This window comes from Neolamprologus multifasciatus, chromosome 2 (assembly GCF_963576455.1).
Source record: "Neolamprologus multifasciatus chromosome 2, fNeoMul1.2, whole genome shotgun sequence".
Taxonomy (NCBI): Eukaryota; Metazoa; Chordata; class Actinopteri; order Cichliformes; family Cichlidae; genus Neolamprologus; species Neolamprologus multifasciatus.
The window spans coordinates 17,131,760-17,150,524 of NC_140440.1; the positions used below are offsets into that span (position 1 = coordinate 17,131,760).

General features: G+C 39.7%; 1 long non-coding RNA gene across 1 annotated transcript; it reads left to right on the forward strand.

Annotated features, from left to right (window-relative positions):
• The first annotated feature begins 1,804 nt into the window (after positions 1-1,804).
• LOC146524161 (uncharacterized) lies at positions 1,805-10,219 on the forward strand. The gene is made up of 2 exons (XR_014875617.1): positions 1,805-5,321; positions 5,460-10,219. It is a non-coding gene; the product is annotated as an uncharacterized LOC146524161 (long non-coding RNA).
• The last annotated feature ends 8,546 nt before the right edge of the window (positions 10,220-18,765 follow it).

Below are 18,765 nucleotides of genomic sequence, written 5' to 3' on the forward strand. Positions count from 1 at the left end.
TTCAGACAATTTCATCTTTCAAAATTAAATAAATCCTTTTTGTAAATGCATGTTCAATATGAATCACTTAGAATAAGAACATTAAGTTCGAGTATACACAAGTAAAGCACAGTCTGTAATCCATCAACTTTTAGGAAGTTTGAGAGGAAGTTAGAGATGCAGCCTTTTTGGTTGATTGAATTCTTATTACCATGCAAAGGCACCAGTTCAGCTACAGTATGTCTCTTCCATCTGCATCACCTCATCCAATTTGGGCAGCTTGATGAAATCTTACAAAACCAGCACTAGGCTGAGTCCAAAATAGTACAGGAGCATCTGCACTTTGTGTTCACCAAGCTGTTGATAATACTTAGCATTCCACACAGGCTCCAGAGCAAGAGATGTCAAATCATTATGATGGTAGCGTGAGGACGGAGTGACCTGCTCTTCAAATGTGAGTGCCAGGTGTTCTGCTTGCTGTGACTCACTGGCATCTCGTAAAAACCAGTTCCAAACAGGACTCCCTGAAAAAACACGATTTAAGATTGAAGAGTTATACCCCTATTTTTCTAAAAAGTTTGGAAGAGTGGAAATAAAGTTGCAACATAAATTTGTTTTAAATGACTCAAATTTATATTTGAAATGGAAAGAGAGACTGTTATTATGGATGCATTTATGCCTCGCTTGCCAACAGAGAACTTCATATGCGTATAAATTTTTTTTACTTCAGTCTGTTAAGAGTGTGCGCACTGTTGGATTATCTTGTTTAAAGTTTTTGTTCTTTTTCAGCAACACAGCATATTAACTAGATTTTTACGATGAAAAAAAGACAGGGTATCAACATCGCAGAAAACCAATTGTGCAAATCCACTCATGCAAAGGCAGGAATGAAAATATGGAGCTAAAAATGAGGTTAATACTACCTTACAGCAGTAGTTCTTTTACTCTTTCAATCTCTTCCCCCTGCAGAAGCCTAAAACCATTCAAGCAGAAGTTCAGTAATGATGACACCAAATAATGTTCCAGTCGGTTTGAAGTTTGCTATGTTCTGCAGACTTCCTGCAAAGACACACGCTGAAGAGTTCTCAAGAGCCTGACTATTAATGTAAGTGTGCGTGCATGTGTGCGGGTTTTGTTAAGTGCTTCTATCAATCTTCATTGAGCTCTTTCAAAGGAAAGACTGTGCCTACCTTTCCTTATCAGCTACACATATGACCATCTGTCCCTGTCAGAGGGAGTGTGAGCAGCGAGAGAGAGCGTGTGCTGTGTTTGAGGGAGAATGCGTGTCTTTGTCAACGTGCACGAGAGTTTAGTTAAGGCCAAAAGAGAGTGCCAGCTTAATTGGCCTTGGCCTGGCAGGTGGATGTAATGGCCGAGTTGGGCTGTGTGTTGGTGTGCACGCGTATATGTGTATGCAGAGTAATTATGAGGACTGGCATTGGTCCTTAGTAGGAACCATGATGAAAAAAGACCCCATTTACACCCCTTCATCCTTGTCTTTTATCTCTATTAAATCCAAACGTTCTGTTTATCAGGAGGCAATCAGTCCGGCGTAGCTCAAAGACTGCCACCAACCACAAACAACAACGGACATTTTTTTATTTATCTTTCAGTCTTTTTGTTTGTGAACTGAATAGCATAAATGAAAACAATTAAAACAAAAAAATTATCATGCATGATCTCAACTTTGCAGTAGTTTGAAGTTGGCTCATTTTTGCCTCGTGTGGCAGCTTAAGAAGTTGTGTTTTTCTGGCCTTCATTATTGCCTGTCGTCAATACAACCTATCAAACTGAAGTATAGAAGGTCACAAATTTCATGTTTCATATCTTTGGTTCTCTCACAGTGTGAGAGGATTTTAAAGGTGGATTTGATGGGTGTGAACTTTAAGTTTGTACACTCCTGCAAGATTTCTGAGGTCTGCGGATCAAATGCTCGTGGCTGTCCCGAGGTCCAGATTAATGCACAGAGGAGATCAGGCCTTTGCTGGGACGGCTCCTACTCTGTGGAACAAACTGGCCCTTCACATCAGGACCTCCCCAACACTTTCAAAACCCATCTGAAAACCCACTTTTATTCTTTGGCTTTTAAATCAGAATAAGTTTGTACTGCTTTTATTTATCTTATTTTATTTACTTATTTATTTCAAATCTTCTAATTTTATGATTCTTTTTCTTAACTTTTATCATGTTTTCCTATGTTTTAATCTCTTTTGATTATCTTAAATGTGCAGCACCTTGGTCAATTGTGGTTGTTTTAAATGTGCTATATAAATAAATTTGACTTGACTTTAACCTCCGAGGACCTGGCGTCCACATGTGTGTATATCACACTTTTGGTTATCTAGACAAAAATACTACATTTTGTTCTACTAGGGCCTGACATCCACTTACGAGGACATTATACTGCCACAAATATCCTCATATGTGGCACTCATTTTTCTTAGAAACAAAAAAAAATCTGGTGATTCTTTGTTTTTACATTCATCAGGTCCCAATCAGCCCAAATATCAAAGAGAAATTAAAAATGCATGCTGTGGAAGAGTTCGGGTCTTAGGAGGTTAAGGCAGTCTGGAACCAGATTGTGGCAATTTGAGAGTTGCAGTTTATTAAACTGTCAAAATTGCGTAGTATGCAGGTGCCTGTACTCAGCAGCCGTCTTTAACCAGTCTGAAAGTTATTCACAAGGCCTAGCTGGTGTGATCAGTAATAAGCACGAAGAAATAATAAGCACGTGTCAAGAGCTGGTTATGCCATTGCTACTCCTGTGGTTAGTCTCAGCATCGCAAAAAAAACCAACAAAACAAAAAAACCCATTTAAGAAGGCTTTCTATGCCACGTGGCCCTAACGAATGCTAGTTAACTATAATAGATCTATACCATGTACAAAAAATAGTTCATGCTAGTGAGGAATCTGTTATTTAAGGCACAAATGTTAGCTAGCTCTAGGCATTAAGAATGTGAAAGTAGAAATGCAAATAAATTGTGTGAGCAGCGTGTAGTTTTGCCAGGTTTCACTGGGAAATTTTGTTTCCACTGGTCTATGCAATCCTGCCTCTGCCGGATTCTTTTTTTTTTTTTTAAATGAAATATATTGATTCATTTCTCGTTTATTTGGTCATATTCAGAGCACCATTAGAATCACACTGCTGCATGCGACACTGAGCAGTTGTGAACGGTGTCTCTGAAGCACACGGTTTGTTGTCTTTGAAAGTAACGGAGCTGCTGCTGTGACGCGCTGAAGGAAGCAGCCACACTCCCGCATGAAAAGATCCGCTCTTGACTGTCATTCACCGCGTCGTAGTCCATGAATCTGTACAACACGTTACAGATCCGGGTCATTTTGATATATTTATTAACCTTTAAACTCTGAAAGTAAATGCTCTGTGATTGGTGTTTCACAGCACAGCAGGAAATGTAACATTCAGGCACTTTTACTGCAGTACCGGGTATTAGGCTGGAATTTGAATCACGCTGGTTTGAAAGGTATTTTTTGTTTTGTTTTTTGTTTTTATTATTGATGTTTGACTATTGACTAAATCTCTAACCGCTCACAGCTCTGTAGTGTTTCTGTGACACACACTGCAGTATCACTATGCCCAATTATAGGCATTGGAACAGTACTCCAGTGCCATGTGGTCAAACTGGGAACTGCAAGATCATCTTCTGTTGTTTCCTGACAGTATATTGTTATAAAAATATAAAATATATAAAAATCATTCACTTCCATTAACAGGCTTTACAGAATGCTAGTATTTTGATCGCAGTGTTTAAAAATGTAAAATTAGTTAAAGACAAGTAGGAGAGAAGTGTGTTTCCATCCATCCATGGGGGGATTCCTGCTGCCATTGGGCGAGAGGTGGGCTACACCTCCAGTCTGTCGTACAGTGAGCTCACTGCTGTATGCAGTAAAAGGCCTGTTAAAAGTGAAAGTTTGGTTAAAGTCGTTTATCCTCAGATTCATTAATATTATATTCTATATTTATAGATTTTAGAATGTGATAAGTGGTATTAGACGCCAAGACTCTGGGGAATTGATGTTCCTGAAATCCATGTGGCTGTCTTTGCCTTTCATTTTAGAGTCACCTAATAAAAAGATGATGGGCCGATGGTATTCTCAGAAAAAAAAGCCAGAGACAGCAGCTATTTTACAGTCCCTGGTGTGTGATCTTTCTGTCCAAATGGGCTGTTTTCGTCAGCGGGCCATGAGAGGGGATTTTCAGCTGTATTGGGAGGCAGTGTGCTGTGACTGATTCAAATACACAGCGGACATCTGCACCGGTCCTGACACAAACACTCACGGCGGGAGATGAAGCTGGTGTGTGCTGAGAGTCCCCAGCCTACACAGGGGAGGAAAAGAAAATATATTTGACCCGGGTGACACATGCAATCACCCTGCCTTTCTCTCTGTATCACTTATACAAACATACATACACACACTGCAGCAGGAACTTTTGTTTTATGACCTCGAACATTAGATGTGAGGCTCAGAGGAAAAGTTTGGTTTACACCACAGCTACAGTTCAATTCTGCATTACAGACAAGGTCTATAATGCATCAAGCATGGAGTACATAAAACACAACAGAGATCTGTTGGAAAAAGGTAACAACATGGAGACTGAGGCTGCAGCAGGAGATGATATAATGGTGTTTTATTTTGCAATATGTGATCAGAAGGCAATGCATGACTGACTGAATTTGACGTGCAAAATTCAAATGTTTTTAATCAGCAGCTAATGGAAACTCAAAATGAAGTGATTCAGGACAATCAGGAAAGTTTAGTTCTCCTTGTATTACTGCATTCTGCTAATTTTGCTTCACCTGTTACTTGTAGGGTTGCCAGCTTTTAGCACTGTTATTCTTGTAAATGGGCTTCTTTTTACTTATTTTTTCCTGGATCTAACTGAAAAACTAACACAACAAACATTTACTTACAGACCCTGACATTTGCATAGTAAAATTTGCATCATCTGAATGGTTCTGTGTCACCTTATCAAAGTAAATAAGTTACTACCTAAGCTTGACTAGAAAAATGATATTAAATGTCTGGTTTCACTTTTATATATGTAGTTAAGATCACCAAAAGGTAGTTTATGTAAAGGTCCTCATTGATCTTTCTCCAGTCCCAATGTATTTAGATCAAGACATGAGTTTCTTTGTTACTAATTTCATTACTCTGTGTTTATAATGTTAGTGCTAAGCAAGACTAAACACATCTTGCTGAAGTAAGAGCTTGCAAGATTAAAGTCTTATCTGACTTAAATGTGTCTCTTTTTGATGTTCATTATCTTGGGTGTTCCTGCAAGGCTTCCACAGGGGTGTGCACCATGAATTCATCAGCCGGGGTAAGACTGTTAATGTGGGTGTAATGTTCTGTGGTGTCTCAGGGAGAACGTCTAGTGGGAACTACCTTGACTATGACACGTGTCATCATGCGATACTTTTACTTACCACCCACCCTACTCACCTGATTTCCCTCTCAGCAACTTTGTCCAAGTGTAAAGCAAGAGAACGGGACACTAAGATCTAGCAATAGTGGTCATGAGAAGTTGGTCTTGAACAGGACATACAGTAAGGTAAGGTTTTCTCATTTCTAATTGACATATTCCTGGAACTTCTGTTTTCTATAGGCTAAGAAGAGATTGGTCTGTTACAAATTGCACATGTACTGTACAACATATTTCATTATAGCTCCATATTTATTGACTGAGGAGGAAATGGCCCTAAGTGGGCTTTCTTTACATTCAGTAGGGAGAATTCATTCTCCGGAGCTCCAACCTCAAGACAGGAGGAATTTATATCTTCCTCCAATGTGAACTGAGAGTATGAGAAACATACAGAAGAAATATTGTATTTTGCTGGTTAATTTTTAATGCTGTCAGTTTAACCACTATAAACCTGAGACTGCCTGCAGGTGTTCATGGCAGAGAGATATAGTCATACTTTATGAGCTATACGATAATCTAATGGGGAGGTACTTTCAAGGGCAGAGTTCATATTATCTCATACGTCCTTATTTTAACCAGTAATATATTGTATAATATAATGTGCTTATGTGTATTTTATGCTTTGATGTTTTCATAGCAGCAAATAAATGCATTACTCCATAAAAACGTGGTGATGTTATATCAGTTTACACTGAATCCTAGTAGTTGGTTTTTCCATATGAAGTGCTGGTGCTGCTTTCAAGTCACGTTCTTCCAAGGTTGCCTAGGATAGCCTGTGAACCACGGAAACAAACAAGTTAAGGCTACACCAGTGTTAGAGGGACAATTGGATGAGTCACAGTTGGCATCACATACTCACGCACCAATTTCAACCTGTCGCAGTCTCTACAAACACCGGCCACAAGCACAACAGGGGGGTTCATTGCTGGGTACACAGAGAGATGACACACCTGCCCTGTGTTGTGTACACTCTGTTGGCCAGCAGATTGAAGCAGCCTGTCCACCTGGCAGGGACATGTGTCTTGCATTCAGATGGAGTCTAACAAAAAGGCTAGGGAGACATGGGTATAGGTGTGCCAGGATGCAGCACACATATGAACTAAATAAAAATGTCCTGTTATTATATACCTGCGCGATCCTAAACTGTTTTCTAGGTTAAATCCAGTCATGTTATTACCATATTTTCCGCACTATAAGGCGCACTTAAAATCCTTTAATTTTCTCAAAAATCTACAGTGCGCCTTATGTATGAATTCTGGTTGTGCTTACTGACCTCGAACCGATTTTATGTGGTACACATTAAAAAAAAGCTATGAAGTCACACTGCTTGATGGATTGTTGGAGCATTACGGCTACTGTAGTAAGGAGCCTCGCGGAGGAATCTGGGTCCTAAACTCCGTCAGCTTCAGGTCCTAAAGTCAAACGAACACTGCGGCATCACTGAGAGTTACAAACTGTCTAAATTCTTTAATCTGTAATAAAATGATCAGCGTTGCTGCTTTACCAGGTGTAACAATTAAGTTTAACATCCAGGCATCCATGAAAACAGAATTTATTAAATTTAACAGAGTTAGAAGTTAGCAGGAAGTTAACTCGCTAGGTTCCACCTAAACATGATATAGCATGTTCTGACGGAGAGATTTCTGAAAGAATTCAAACGTACAGCTCTGCTATCACTTGCAACATAAATGAAGACAGAAAACTAAACAGCAGTGATGTTTGTAGGGTTACTGAAGTTGGGCTAGCTGGTATATAATGATGTGCTCCGTGATCGCACAGCTATGTTAGCATAACATTAGCACAGTGAAGCTGGAAGATGAACGCTAACTTTTTTACTCGATAAAAGTTAACGTGAGGGTTCCTGATGGTTAGGGACAAATGCAATCGCATGGCAGGTTGCTGTAAACGGACCAAGCTTCAGTCAGGAGAACAACTGAGATAATCCATCCACATGGGAATACAGCAGCTGCGAGAGAATTCAACATTAATGAATCAATGGTACGGAAGTGGAGGAAGCAAGAAGAAGAATGATTGTTAATTTGTTTATGAACCAACCTTTTCAAATTATTGGGTTTATGTTAATTTTTATGCAAAAAAGTCCGGCCTGTTGCTCTTACACTTTCTTTCATCCTTGACAGCGTGGTCAACAGCTTCTTACCAGATGTTTATCTGTTACTAGAGCGAATAAGTAGCAGGGTCAATTGCTGCTCTTAATAGGTTCCTGCTCAAGATACTTTAAGTGTGAGTCACCCATGTTTTGGCAGAAGCCAACACATAACTAGGTTGTAGCTGAAAAGAAAGAAAAACAAAAAATGGACTTAAAGTTTAAAATGCACCTCAGGCCGCAATTACATGTATAGTATGAGTGAAACATAACCCATCATGTAGCCTGATAAACAATACATCTGAGGTACTGGTTCCATCAGACACACTAAAGTGACAACTGAAAATATCCTGCCAAGACTTAAGTGCTATTTATAGAGAAAAGACAGCTATAAATGTTTTCATTTCGATGTCATTGCTCAGGGCGTCATTTATTCTACCAATATAAATTACATATTTACATAAATTATATATTTGTTTTGTGGCAAAACAATATTAGAACTACATGCCATAAGGATTCTGAGCTGTTGTGTCAGTCAGAACAAGCGAATTGTTGCCACATTCTTCTCGCTTTTGTAGTTTGCAGTCACTGCTCTCCAGTGAGGGTGTGGTTGGTCTAAGATACACTTACATGTCAGATCTGCTCACATATGAGTATTTTTAATACTCATGTAAGTGCAGCAACAGTTAAAAGAAAATGTGCAGCAGATCAAACAATGTCTTTGATTAACAACACACACTGGTTACATAGTAATTTACCAAAAGCACCCATTGTACAGATCAGATATTGCAACATTCAGACAGACCAAGCAGACACACTGGCTGCGATGTTAATATTCAGAGGAGACACTGGGACCTGTCATAACAGGAACAGGACAGGTATTACTAACAATGGCTCTGTCTTTTCAAGCATCCCAGCGCACCTTGACAGCAGGATAGTGAGCCAGCATGCACAATACTGGATATATTATTATACTGCATAAAGACATCTAATCTGATGGATCTACAGTAATATAAAGTAGAGACGAGTCGATACCACTTTTTAAGTGCAGTAGTTATATTGATAAGCTGCCTGAGCATCTGCCAATGTCAACACCCATGTGATCATTTACAACCAAGATTTGAACAATGCATTTGTCTGGACAGATGTCTGAGCTTCAGATGCTCTAAACATTATCAGCATCAACTGTGTCAACCAAATGACTGAAGGAGAGCAGCGTACCATGTAAAGGAATGTCAAAATCACTTTTTGCAAATTTGGGGAAATTTTACTATCTGCTGATGCCATTTGTAGTTTATTGGAGGCATTTAACATAAACATGTGTACACATAGATATGGCGTCTGAAACGTGCCTCTCAGACCACCATCTTCCTTGGGGGGTCTCTCAGTGGGTTCTGAGCATTCCTGTATAAAATCCCAGGCAGGCTTTTCTCCTCAGTTTCTGATGCTTCAGAGAAAGAAATGCTAAAACTGAACAAAAAGGGAAGATTCCACCAGTGAGACGATACGTTGTTAAGTATTATTAAGTTATATTTAATTGGATGTATAAAAGTGACTGTCCTCACATGAAGTTAAGCTAACAGATGCTTCTGTTGGATAAAGAAATGTTTTAGCAAACTAAGCATATCAGAAGGATGTGAAGATATATTTTCACTGGTTATAGGTGTTATGACCTATGTGTGTCTGCACAGCTCTGTTCAGATGGACTTGTTTTGTATGTAGTCAGAGTGAATCTGTCATGCATGGACACCTTTATTAACCCGTATTCACTGTCTAGATAATAGTGGCTTACACATTGACCTAACAAGCAAAAGTTTCTTGATTAGTGGAGGAGGTTCTTTTGGGGATGTGTCAGGGAGAGCATCCACTGTAAGAATCTGCCAATTCAAAGCATGTGAGCTCCCTGCTCTGGTGACACCCTGTGAATAAGGGAGCACCTGAAAGTAGGATTTTATTCAAAACATGCAAATTAGATTCCCAGGTATTAATAAAATCAGAAGCAGCTGCACACAAATTAGCCATCTATCATTTTATTGCACTGAATCAGGACAGCACTGTCTAAAGGGGCTAAACCCTGAGGGCCCCAGCGACACAGTTAAAGCATCTTGATGTCTTTCTTTTGTCTTTACTGATTCATTATATTTGAAAATCTGTATTTACTCTCTTTCAGTACTCTCTGTGTTGTATTTGTTGTGCTGATTTGTGCACTGGGTGATTGGATTTTAACTCTGCTGAATTCACTAATAAAATGGATTTAAAATGTTCTGTCAGATAAATTAGGGATGCATCATTGAGCGCATTAGAAATGAGCCCTTCTGGTAATAGCGTTCTGAAGGGAGTCGGTCTGAAATTCAAAATTATAATCACCCTGTTAAGAAGTCCGGTTTTACATCCTCTATTATTCTAATATAGTCTAGGTTCTTTAACATTGCAGAAGCAACATCTTCAGCATTTCTCTGAGTAGAAAGAGGATTAAATAGTGGATCATATTGGTATTTAAGTGACAAATAAGATGTACAGTGGCATGCGTCCAATCTCTTCAATCGTAGTTATTTTAAAGCCTCTAATGCTGGAGAAAACTTGGATCGAGGGCCAGGAGACACAAAGCAGAACAAGAGACGTTTCCTAAGTGTGAGTATGACCAAGGAAGGAAAAAGAACTGGCTGAGGTCAGAGGTTTTACCAGTCACGAGGACAAAACAAAAAGTGACAGAACAAGAAGTTTAGATGATGGATGCAGAGTTTAAAGAAAGAAACAATACCACTGAGAGAAGTAGCTTAATAAGCACACTACATGTGCTTATTACATTAGGATGGGGGGGCTGAACCAGCCACAGGATGTTCGTATGGAGCAGAGAGGGAAACAAAGATTGATAGAAAGAACATCTCTCCTGACTGTACGGTCCAGTGGATGACTGCTGCTGACAGGAGAAGGGAAAAAGCAGGACAGGATTTTCCACTCTCTGAAAAACAACAGATACATAAAAGTAAATTAATAACGCGATGTGCCATCTGTTCTGTTTGTGACCTTTTGTCCCTGTCCAAGGGATTTGAAGCCTCAGTCAGGTGCAGTTTGTTGTTGCCCCCTGCTGTAATAGTGTTGCCTGTCTGGTCTTGTTCTGCTTGGATTAAAATACTTTTTCCTCTTGAAATTTGCTCCCAAGTCATTTGATTCAGGGACTGTGGGCCCTCTAAGCAGGTCATGGTCCAGTCACACATCACCTCATGGTCCGCTTCATGGTCCGTGGTCTTCTGCACTTGCTTTCTCAAAACTGTAACGACCTTTAGCCTCCCACACTCCTGTCAGCAGAAACACCCCCTCCACACCACACACAACAGACACACCACCACCACTATAGATTCATTTTGTCAAGAAGGCCCTCGTGCATCCTTTCCAAAGCTGAATTACATTCGCTCACAGGTCCTCAAAAGTCACCTGCCTCTGTCCTAGATGTAATCTCATCTCCATGTACTTCTAACATGAGAGTCACAGAAGTGAGGACACTATGACCTTGCTCCACTGAGTCTATAAGAGCTTGTGTATAATGAGCTCAAGTAATGAGATCTTGTTCTGCAGTGCTGTAGGACTCATTTCAATTTACTGTGGTTCAGTATGTGACGGGAATGTGAGGCAACTAATAGGACGTAGTGTTGCAAAATCAGTTTTACCCTGTTCTTTTATTCGTCGAGGCATCCAGAGACGGCACCAAGAACTCAGTATTATTTCACAAAACCTTATTCATCTTTATTTCATCTTCATTTAAGCATGCACTTCTAGAAGGGAAGACGAGGCCGGTGTGTCCCTCTGCAAATCTTCACCCCTTTGTTAGTTACAGCCAGCTTTATAGAGGCGTCCCCATCATAACCCCCCCCCCACACACACACACACACACAGTGTGCTGCAAACTCTGTGTCTGTGTCTATGTGAGTGCTTTGTAACATAAAGAACGAGCTGACGTGTTTCTCACGGGACACCAGCGATCAGCTCAACAGGCCCTCAGTTTACCTGCATGCATCCTCCTCATCCTCACCTGTCAGCGGTTGTTTAACACCTGCTGCTAATCAAGAAACACGTCCACGTTACCTGGTGATAGTCACAGTTTTAACTGGGCAGGCCGGTGCACAATATAACGCAATGTCAGCACATTTTTCTGCACAAGATAAGTATATATAGTTTTTCCCGAGCGCAGAGCTGCTCGAGCTTATTTCCCAACAGAGCACTTTATAGGCGAACCCACTTTATCAGCGGCTGATGTCCAATCACCGGCACACAGCTTTGAAACCTCACCTGAGTTTAGCTCTCAGTGTTAAATGCTGGACTTAATTCACTCAGTTTTTGTCTGTCGGGTCACGTTTACTTCGCTGTTTTATTTACAACTGAGCAAATCGGTTTGGCTGAGGTTAAAGTTACGTTTCAGAACTGCACAGTTTTTCAGACGTTTAATGGTTCACTGGCACATGTGTTCGACTAAACCATTCGCTTTTCTTTATCTGGTGTGTTTTGGATTTAACAGTGAATCTTGAGAGTAAACTGACTTATAAAATGTTTTAAAGAAAAAGAAGAGAAGGCGCATTTCCACCGAGAGGAGCAGAGTTTGCAACAGCGTGTTCATCATGAAGACTGCAACCTGGACAGAAATATTATATCATCTGTTTTTTAATAGTTACTTATAGCAACTGTATTCTAAGCACCAGCTGTCTGTTAGAATATTTAGAGTTTACTTAAATAAAAATAAATGAGGTTAACATATAATTTGATTTTTTTCTCTTTTTTTTCTTTTTCGGTCATGTTATGTTTAACTGTCAAAGGCTTGTTACAAACTATGAAACACATCGTGCAGACTTCTGGATGTTTTGTTCTTTATGCTGTAGATTTTCACGTCTCTGGAATAGTTGGCGGTAATAAGGATGATTTTCTGTAAAATCATATTGATATGACCCGTGACATATTCGTAGATGACCGTTAGATTAGTCAGCTGGGAAACTCTGGGTTAACTCAGAGAGCTGAAGATATCGTGATATGCTGACCTCGCTCTGTGGTGTACAGGGTCCGTTTACCCTCATGATTAATATTCACAATAAAAATATTAGCCGAACATCATTAAGTCTGTATGTGTTTCATAGTGTCGAACAACCTTTGTACAGTTAAAGCCAGCAGTTTACTACATGGCGGAAACACCAACGTTATTTCTTTTATGCATTTATACGCAGGTCACACTGATGACTGAACAAAAACCCAAAGATCAGCTGTTAATCGAATTTATTTGCTCTCTCTCCTCCTTAAACATGTTTTTAAGGTTAGTTATAATTCAGAATTGGCGACTGAAACACATAGGACACATAAGAACATCAGGAAATAAAACCCCGATAAATATAACCTCAGTAAAATAAGTCAGTGTCAGCGGGGGTTATTACAGCTGTGTACCGGGGCCTGCGCTTTGTCGGTGGTAATAGCTCGATTGCTTGCGAGGCGAACGGGTCTATCCCACGCTTTTGACGTGAGACTGGGCAGACATCTCCGAATCATCGAAGCACTTTTGCAAAGAGGCTCTATCTTGACAAACGACCAGACACATGAAGATTAAACCACTACATTCTCGGCAAAAAAAATATTAAAACGGTATTGGTGACACACAAACAGGGTTTTTCAAAGTTCAGTTCTGTTAGTTTCCACATGCTGGTTGTTGTGTGCTAAAAACAATGGCCACCAGGCCAAAGCAATGGTTTTGACTCGATCAGCGTTAGCCCCGCCCCCTGAGTTTGATGGGTGAGGTTGACAGATAAAATTATTTCATGGTGAGACCTGAAGGAGTAAACTGTGCAATAATTAATTAAAATGTGAAATAAAGAAATAATTAATTAAATGTGTCAATAATTAATTAAAATGTGAAATAAAGAAATAATTAATTAAATGTGTCAATAATTAATTAAATGTGTCAATAATTAATTAAATATGCCAATAATTAATTAAATGTGCCAATAATTAATTAATTACACGTGTCATAAATATTTATGTAATTAATTATTTCCGATTTTAATTAATTATTGCCACATTTAATTAATTATTTAATGGTGTATTTAATTAATTCATTATGGCAGTCCTGGCATTCCATACCTGCCAGCAGGTTTTGGGGTTAATTAAAAAGAATATGCCAGATGGTGTGAATGACAGAAATCCATTGCTTCTAGTGTAAACAGTTGGTTGTAGGTATGTTAATAGTCCCGGAGTGAAATCACACATTTTGCCCTGATAACAAACAAAACTTTTGTAAGACAAGACAGTTTTAAACACTGAAATTGATTTATTAAACCACCTGAGAGATCTGATTATTAGAGGGCTGAAACTGTGAGAATGATCGAACTGAAATACCGGCTAAGATAGCCCAAGGTAACACATATTCATAAACGACTAATGGTCTAAGTTTATTTAGAAGTTTAATGTTAGACAAAGTGGGGAAACTGTGTGCGGAGTTAAAGTGGCTGCATTAAAGGGACAGATGGGGTTAATCAAGTGAAAGCTCTTATCATTGATTTCATTCAGTAAGACCAGCTTGAACTGCAGTAAAGAAGTGTGGATAATACAGAGCAGAGAGACATTTTTGATCTATAAAGGTGAAGGTTGCTGTGAAACTTAAGTCTGACTACTGAACGTATTATCCTTCTGCAGCCAGAACTGATGCATGCTGCATTACCTAGTGGTGGGTGTATATGTTGCAAGGTAACGCATCACTGTAATCACATTACATTTTTCAGTAACACAGTAATGTAACTCGTAGCACATCAGACAGATGTTCCTGTGCACTTGCACTGCAATCAGCTAATTTCAGTTCGTCTGCAGAGAACAGGAACAGTGGCAATAAGGACATGAATCTCTATATAAGAGCACGATTATGAAGAGCAAACTGAAACTACTGCCTTCTACTGCTTACAGAACTTTGGTTCTTTACACACATCTGCACGGACAACATGCTCACGCAAAGTAGGAAAAAATCCCAGAGTGATTTCTAACAGCTAACAAATGCAGTAAAGAGCAGTCAGACTGGCAGCATAGTAGTTTTCATTTCCATTTGTATATTTCTGTATTTAATTCTGTGAGTAGCAGCACATTGGCATCTCGTAAGGCTGGATTTCAACTTTGCTTCATGTTGCTGTTTTTGCAGTTTGGTACTGCCACAAATGTAGCAAATCTTCTCCAAAGAGGCCAAAGAATCAATCAAAGAATCAGTTTTTGCCAGTGTGTCTTCATTTTCAAAGACAGGCTCACTGAAGAACTAAAAGTTGAGCCCAGTAAATCCAACTGCTGAAATCTTGACAAACAAAAATATCTCTAAACCAATAAGGGTGAAACGGGGATGTCCGCAAGCCCACTGTTGTTTATATTAGCTATGGAACCCTTTGCTATAGCCGTACGTTCGAGTTTATCATTGACAGGAATTATGGTAAATGAAGTAGAACATAGGATTTCGTTGTACGCAGACGATGTAATAGTATATCTCTCTAAAATAACAGAATCTATACCTGCTCTGCTTAGATTGATAGGGGAGTTTGGTCAAATATCAGGGTATGTCATTAACAAATCTAAATCATCCGAATATATGTTACTCCCGAAAATTAAATAAGTACAACTCTAATATTCCAGACACTTGTAATAAATGTAATGAAGATAAGGGTGACTTTTGGCATTGTATTTGGGATTGCAGGAAGATTGGCTCCTTTTGGGTTGCAGTAACACAAACTATGAAACAAATATTATCCAAGGAGGTTGTTTTGGATCCTGGGTTCCTTATTCTGGGATTGTACCCAGAAAACATGAGGTACACAAAAAGTGACAGAATGTTTATTGATATGGGTTTGTTACAAGCAAAAAGATTAATTGCACTAAAATGGAAAAAAACAAGGGAACCGAGTATCACACAGTGGATAAAACAAATGATGGTGGCTTTGCCATTGGAGCGGATAACATGTATACTGAAAAGGAAATTGGATGTTTTTGAGAAGGTGTGGAGACCATTTGTTGAATTTTGTAGAAGGATTTGTATTATCTGAAAAGGACGAGGACTGAGGGCAATGACATTTGATTGGGATGATGACAAATTAAGGCCTTTAATGGAGTGATAATCTGACGACTTTTTTGTTTTCTTTTTGCTGTCTGAGAGGAGTGTATGTTTCATGTAGTATTTAGAATGTTGGACTGTTTGTAAGTCATTAAATGTAAAAATAATAAAGATATTGTTGGAAAAAAAAAAAAAAGTTGAGCCCAGTGACGTTTATGTACAACAACAATCTCTCATGTATGCCTGAGAGGACACCATGGTTACATGACCAGAAAAGGTCGACCCAAAACAGTTCTCCTTCTTAACTATTTTGAAGAACGACAACATGCTATGATTATGACTTATGAGGTTTTTAATTATGTACCCCAGAAAACACAACAACATAACTTACTGTTGAGGCCTTACTTGTCTTTGAGCTTCACTTGTGGACAAGTTTGGACCTATAAGGATGATTTGATGACAGTAACAATAAAACTGTCTTTCACTCTTTGTTTATTCTGGGACTAGAATTATTCACCTTCTCTAAACATTTTGGGGCACTCTATGATTGGACGACGGATACAGATGATACACTTGGGGAGAGAGGTACATGTAAGGACTCGGGTACCGGACAGACTGAAATCAAATTTAATGCAAACTATCTTCAAAATTAAAAAAAATATGCTCCCATCTTTTTCTTTTTTTGTCCTCATCCTCTCACCCCTCACTCCTTACTTTTCTCCTTCTCCCCACTTCTGCATGATGCTGTGAATGTTCTATAGAGTTGGGAATCCTTCTGCTAAGCTCCCATAAACCCTGGGAACAGCAGATAAGGAGGAGGAAGACGAAGATTCCTCCTTGAGGTCTTTTCTCTCATACTCATCTCAAACCCTCTGATCTCCCTCTCTGCACAGCCTCTAAGATATTTAAACTTTCCTTTTGCACTCTTTTTTCTTCTCTATTTTGTTTTACAAATTTTTCATTGTGCATAATTTCTCATGCATTTTTTCTTCTAACTTTGATGTCCTTTCTCCTCATATCTATGTTATCTCTTTTTCTGCCTCCCCCTCCTTCCCTGCATCAGTCTCCTTTACAATTGTCTCTTTCTTTTAATCTCCCCCCTCGCTCTATCTTTCTCTCTGATCAGTGCAGTCGCCCTACGCTGTAAGCCATGTGATGCTTCAAAAGAGTAACAGCAACCGTTCTTTTCTCCCAGTGGCGACGTATTTCTCACGAGCAACGCTACATTGGAAGACTTGGTAAGAGTACGGGGAAGAAGAGGAGACAGCAAAGAGATGAGCAGAAAGATGAAAAGATAAAGGGATGGACAGGGAAAGCTTAGAGACAAGAAGGGAGAGGAAATCCAAAAACACAGCACAATGTATTAGAAATTCTCTCTTATGATGATGTATTTGAGGATCACAGCAGGAGTAGCACTGAAATGTCAGTGACGTGTTTCCCCCTGCGAAAGTAACTGAATAAATCAGAAACGCTCTTTAATGAAGGGCCATGTGGAGTTCAACATGATGCAGTCACAACACTGTATGTCTTACAGATGTATTGTGTCCTTTACAGTGCTGTGCCGGCCCTTTGCTGCATGTCTTCTCCACCCGTCTCTTTCTTCACTTTCCTGTCTGTCTTCACTGCTTCACTATCTTTTAAAAAAGTAAAGAGGTGAGAAACAAACTCATCTATCAGTCAGGAAGAGTAACAAAGCTATTTCTAAGGCTTTAGGACTCCAGTGAAAAACGTTGAGAGCCGTCTTCTACAAATGCAGAAAACAGTGGTGAACCTTCCCAGGAGTGCACGGCCTACTAAAATTACTCTAGGAGCACACTAATGACTCATCCAGGAGGTCACATGAGGACCCAGAACAACATCTAAAGAGCTGCGTGTCTCAATTGTTTCAGTCTTATGGTGATTCAACAACAAGAAAGAGACTGGGCAAAAATGGCATCATGAGTATAAATCACTGCTGACCAAGAAGATCGCAAAGGCTCGACTCACATCTGTCAAAGATCCCCAAAACCTTTGTCAAAATATTCTGTGGACCGATGAGAGAAAAGTTGAACATTTTGAAAGATTTGCATCCTGTTACATCTGGTGTAAAACTGACACATAATTTCATATGAAGAACATCAGCCCAGCAGTCAAACATGGTGAAGTCTGGAATTAAATCTGATTGGGATGCTTTGGCATAACCTTACAGGCTGCTTATGTTGGAAAACCCTCCTGTTTGGACGAATTAAAACCACACTGTAAAGAAGAGTGGGTCAAAATCCCTCTGCAGTGATGTGAAGGACTGCCAAGGGAGTGGTACAGCCAGTTCTTGGGCTTAGAGGGCAGTTACTTTCATAGGGTCAGGTAGGTTTGGATAGCTTGTTTCCCTTAATACTAAAAGCTGTGAACTTCCTTTTGTGTTCGTCTTGATGCATTCTCAATCATCCAGGAAAATAAATCTCCAAAAGTCACCAACTTGGAGTGGTTAGTTTCCTGAGCCACAAGGAAACTTGTATTTCAGTTTGCCATCTTAGGGAGAAATCAACACACATGGGTGTATTTTCTTTGTTGCTGAGATTTATTGATAAAAACAGTACAAAAAAACCCCAACCATTTGTACACATATTTACAAATAATAATAAAAAGTGAATGAGTACATTTCAACATTTTCAGCAATCACTCACAATCCTGGCACTGCCATGGTATCTGTAGTCTGCATTTACCACATGTGTATCTGTAGCAGTGAACACATCGCACAGTGGCATGATTGTTCTTGCATTTGTGTTTGACCTGACACATGGCTCTTTTTCCAGGGCTAGGTGTGGAGGGTTGTGTCCGAAGCAACTGTTCTTTTCTTGCCTTCTTCCCAGCTACATGAGAGTGAGCCAACTCTCTTGCAAGCTCCACCAGAAAGTCCATCCGTCTTTCCTTCGTCCCGGTGCATGCTTGATACAGCACATGTGCATTCAGTGCTGCCATGTCAATCATGTTATAGAACACGGCAACTGGCCAGCGCCGTGTTCCTCTGCGGACAGTGTACTCCCGCACCATCTGGTCCATCACATCCACGCCACACTTTGTGGTGTTGTAAAGGGTGACAGTGTTTGGCTTCCTTTTGGTAGTGTTATCAGTCTGAACCACGCTGTGCATGCTGCTAAGAATATAGACTGTCTTCTTCCGTTTGGCCGCATACGCTGTCAGCGTGG